Source organism: Triticum aestivum, chromosome 5B (assembly GCF_018294505.1).
Source record: "Triticum aestivum cultivar Chinese Spring chromosome 5B, IWGSC CS RefSeq v2.1, whole genome shotgun sequence".
NCBI classification, from domain to species: domain Eukaryota; kingdom Viridiplantae; phylum Streptophyta; class Magnoliopsida; order Poales; family Poaceae; genus Triticum; species Triticum aestivum.
In genome coordinates, this window is record NC_057807.1 from 605,077,542 (window position 1) to 605,083,057 (window position 5,516).

A 5,516-nucleotide genomic window follows, 5' to 3' on the forward strand; every position below is an offset into this window, starting at 1 on the left:
TTCTGTAAGCTGACCTGAACTTCAGACTATATAATTATTTGTTAGTTGCTCTTTTATGGAATACAACACCAGCACCTCCTGCCATAATATACCTGAACTTCCACTGTAATGTTGCTTGAACTTCATAGTGTATATTTTTCATTTTTATTCTTGCTTGCACTCTGCATGTAATACATCACCAGCACAGCACTTCCTACCATAATATATCAAGACTTCTGCTGTAATATTACTTGAACTTCATAGTGTATATTTTTTCATTTTATTACTGCTTGCTCTCTCATGCAATACATCAGCAGCACCTCCTCTTATACTATACTAGTACTTCTGCAGTAAGCTTACTTGAACTTCTATTGTATAATTTCTTTGAAACTTCAGCAATAAAAGTTCAAGTAAGCTTCTCCTAAACTACTGTTTCAAAAGTGGAATAATATTCTGCACATTGGCATGACATAAGTTCGCTTTGTTTATTTGACCTAGTCTGGCTGTTCATCAGCCTTGCGCTCCTCCTAGGCTTTGGTTGTGGTGGTTTTTGCTTGACATGTACCTCTTCCTCTTTATCTTCCTCTTCATCATCCTCTTCCTCTTCCTCTTCATTGTCCTCTTCCTCTTCCTCTTCGTCTTCCTCTTCTTCGATTGTGTCTTCATCTTCTTCTTCCTCTTCATCTTCCACCACTTTCTTGTTGCTGGCTCTAGGTTTTGCTTTCTATTTCTTCTCTGGCTTTTTGCTTGTCTTTTTAGCATCTGCGCGCTTCAGGCATGTTCTTGCATTATGTGGTTCATACTGCTTGCATATGTTACAAAGCCTGCTACTTGCTTTTTGTGGGTGTGGTCCCTTCTTTTGTTCTATAACTTTAGGCTGCTGTTTTTGAACTTTGGGTTGCTTGACCTCCTCGGCATCATTTCTTTCCAAGAGTGTTGAACAAGTGAGCTTGTTGTGTCTCGCAACCTGGTTGCACACACTACATTTCCTGTGTCCAAGTGGCACTCCGTTCTCATCGAGCACGACGACTCTTCCTGTAGGTGGTGCCTTTATTTGAGCTCTCTTGTCACTTTTCTTTGCTGCAGAAATTTTCTTCCTACCCTTTGTTTCAGAGTACAGCGGCAGTTTCATCATCTCTTGCTGGCGCTGCTCCATTGATTGGTCAATAGCCTGCTTGCATTGGTTGGCTTGAGCAGCGGCGTTTAGCATTTTAGCTACATAATAATGAAGGTCATCTTCAATTTCAGCATCCGCTCGATTTGCTGAATGTATTGCATCAAGCTCTTCCACGAGCCTCTTGAGAACATAGTAGGATCTGTCATATTGCTGGTCACATCTCATCGCTTTCTTGTTAACCATCAAATTTAGCTGCAGCAAGATGTCTTGCTTCGATAGTCTTGAGCTGCCATCCGATGCAGTTGTGTTGTAGTCCCTTGTATCAAAGGTTGGTTGTGATTTTGCAGTCTTTGTGTACTGTTTGAGGATATACTTGTTTGGAAATTTGTCAGGCTTCAGGTAGTCCAGTATGTTCATGATGTGAAGGAAGAACAGGCCTGCATTTTGCGATGAATGCAGAATACATAGTTTGTGAGCCAGCAATGAGTTTCACATATTTTGGTATGATACTACTAGTTTAGCTATTTAGTGAGTTTGTTTTTTCGCTCACCTGTGTGTGTCCAAAGCTTGCATTCACACTCGTATATTTCATTCTTTGGGTCGGCTACAATCTGGAATTCATTCTTTGACCAGGAAAATCTTTCTTCATCGTCATGGCCAGACTTGTTGTGGTAGTACACAAGGTACTTAGTGGGCTTTACTGTAGGCTTTGGCGATATAGTGTGGCTTTTCTCATCCTAGTCCTCATCTTGGTGTACACAGCTCTCGTGTACTTGATAGACATGTCTTCCTCGTAGCCGTAGGTTGTTTTTGTCACAGGATTGGTCTGCACATGTCAAAAAATAAGATATTAGTTGAAGCAGAGTCATGGGTTTCATTTTTTTAAATTCAAAGTGCACATGTTTGAAGGAAAACACAATATGATGGGGTTGTTTTTTTGTGTTCATACAATGCTGGTCATTGTTTACTCGTTCTCCTTCTGTATCCAAGTTCGTATGCAAGCATTTACCCGCCTAGCAAACTTGTGTAGGTTCTGGGTCCCCTTGACAAACCCTCCCTTGAGCATGTGGTTCATGCTCTCCCTTTGTTGTGTGGAAGTCATTTTGGCACAGAAAATGTTCTTGTAATATGCTGAAATCCACATTTTCCTATCACTCCACAGCTGGATCATCATCTGGTCATTCTCCAGGTTGTACTTGTGCACGAGTTCAGCCCAGGCAGTTTCAAACTCCATTGGCATCAGCGGCCAGTTTAATATAGCTGTGAACTCCTCTTTGAATGTTTTATACTTTTTGTACAGCAACGCGAGGTTTTCCTTGTACTTCTTCAGGATGTGCCAACGGCATAGCTTGTGGACGGTGTTTGGGAATGATTGTGGTATAGCTTTCGCCATCGACGGGCAGGGGCACTGGTCTGCATGAATTAAAAAAATGAAACTTGCTTCTTTTTGCAATGATGGTGAACTTACGTTGTACAAGTACTTGAACTTCAGATGTAGCAATATGACTATCTAAAAGTGTCACATGTATTTTTTCTTACGACAGTGTTCTTGAACTTCTGTGGTACCAGTGCTTGAACTTAACAGGTAGCAGTAGGACAACCTAGTAGTGTCACACTCAACTTTTTCTTACAACAGTGTTCTTGAACTTTTGTGGTACCAGTGCTTGAACTTCACATAAATAACTATATTTTTTCTGAGCATGTTATATATTTTTCTTACAACTTTTTGTCTTTGAACTTCTATGATTCTTGTACTTGAACTTCAAATTCATAACTAATTTTTTCTAAACATGTGACAGATAATTTTGCTTTCTTGTACTGTTAGTTGGACTGCTTGTTGTACATTATTTTCAGATAAAACCAAATATACCCAATACAGACCCATAGACTGAAAAGATGATGAAACTTGTAGAGTTTTTTTTTTGAACTCACCTGTTAGAATGTAAGTTGGGTGCTTGTTGTTCATGCACCGTACAAATGTATCGAATAGCCACTTGAATGACTTTGCATCTTCGTCTCTGATAAGGGCAACAGCAAATATTGTTGACTGCAAGTGATGGTTTGTTCCAACAAACACTCCCAGAGGCATATAAAATATGTTGGTCTTGTAAGTTGTGTCAAATGTTACACAATCGCCAAAGTCTTGATACGCTCCTCGGCAGCTTGCATTGGACCAGAAAATGTTTTTGATTGACTTGTCCTTGTCTACTTGTATGTCATAGAAAAACTCATCATTGATTGCCTTCATGTCTTTGAAGAATGATCCCGCAAAAAAATGTCTTTGAAGAATGAAACAAGTTTCAACACATCATCCAAATCATCTTTCCTTGCATTCATGGCTTTCCTGCAAATTAGATGCAAACATTCATTTTGTTATTTTTGCTAGCAAAGGGTTATGACTTTAGGATGCTATGTGCATTGCAGCATGTGGATGTTTGAATACTGACTGGTTTAGTAGGTCTCGTCCGGTCATGCTTAGGAAGTAGCTTCCATCTTCATTTTCAAATAACATGGACATGATTACTGTGTGCTTGACATACTGCAGGAGCTTTACGTACTCCAAAATAGTGGGGTCATAATTCTTGTGTGAGTGCAAGAATACAAGCATGTCATCAGTTTGCATGAGTTGGTGATTATGATTGTACTCAATGTCCACTGCCACGCATGTGTTATCCTCCTGCACCTTCACCCTCATTCTTGCATTGCAGCCAGTCCTCTGTGATGTTCTGTTTCGCTGCCTATCAGCCTCTGAAACAGAAGTTGTGTGTTTCCCTTGGAACACGCAAACAAAGTACTTGTGATTGTCATTCCCTCCCGTCTTCCTGATTCCAAAACCAGCGTGTCTGGCGTATCTGTTATAAAATTCCCTTGCTTTCTCTACATCTTGGAATCGCATCTTTAGTCTTGGTATTAGATAATCTGGGATATCCGGCATCTGCAGAAAAAGAAAAAATAATCCAAACGGCACATTAAAATGCAGTTTATAAACTTGTTATCCTAGAGGGAGCAGAAAATTTGCAGATAATACAAGATGCGTATATAAATATTTTTTGTTTCACTTATGTGTGTGTATGATCGCAACTCCACCGGGGTCTGCAGCTGTCCCTCTGGGATGGGGCACGGTGGAGTAATCATAGCAGGATGCAGGAGTGGATCGCGGGGAGGAAGGAGGGCTGAAGATGGCCTCTCTCTTGTTTGGGTCCTTTTTGCTTGAGGTGGTTGTGGAGGTATTGCAATCCTAGTATTGGTTTGCTCTTTTGTTTTGTGAAGCAGTCTATCTACCTTATGTCCCGTACAATTCTGACTTGTAGCAGCAGCAGGATCCAACGATGGTAGTGTGCAGAGCACTCTCCTCCATGTGTGTGTTCCTGTTGGATTTGAGGACCCCTCCGTGTGTGTGTGTTCCTAGGATCCGGTTTAGTTGCTTCCCTTTGGCGTTGACGAGGCACACCATGATAACCTCCACAGTTACACACAGGACTTGAGCTAACCCCCTCCTCCATCGGCGTGCTTGGGAGTCTGCTCGTGGATACAAAGAATGCGCGGGGGATTTCCGGTGTCACCCAATTAGGTGGAGGCGCAAAGTTGTGCGGATAGGGCTGTGACCCAGCATCTTGGAAGTCTCCATGTGTTTTGGGTGTCATCCATTTTTGGTCTGGAGCAGGTTGGCAATGTTGTTGGTGTGTTTGAGGTGTGACCCATTGAGTGGGTGGTGCAACGCGTACGGGCTTGGGATTGTGTACTTGCTGCTGGGAACTTCTAAGCTTCTTCATGCGTCCCTCGTCTTCATGACATAAAAGAAAAAATGTTTATTAGCACACAAGTTACATTTGCCTATACCTTTGTAACTGAACTTAACATTATTCACAGCCTGAATTTCTCATATATAAAGCTTATTGTAGCCTGGACTGATGCTCACAAACTACCTGAACATCACATGGCTGTAAGCAGGCAGATTTAAAAAAAGCTATTTGTAGCCTGGACTGATCCTCACAAACTACCTGAACTTCACATGGCTGTAAGCAAGCAGATTTTCTACTATTTGTAGCCTGGACTGATGCTCACAAACTACCTGAACTTCACATGGCTATAAGTAGGCAGATTTTCTACTATTTGTAGCCTAGACTGATGCTCACAAACTACCTGAACTTCACATGGCTGTAAGCAGGCAGATTTTCTACTATTTGTAGCCTGGACTGATGCTCACAAACTACCTGAACTTCACATGGCTGTAAGCAGGCAGATTCTAAAAAAGCTATTTGTAGCCTGGATTGATGCTCACAAACTACCTGAACTTCACATGGTTGTAAGCAGGCAGATTTTTAAAAAGCTATTTGTAGCCTGGAATGATGCTCACAAACTACCTGAACTTCACATGGCTGTAAGAAAATAACAAGCAGAGGGAAGAAGTTCAACCATA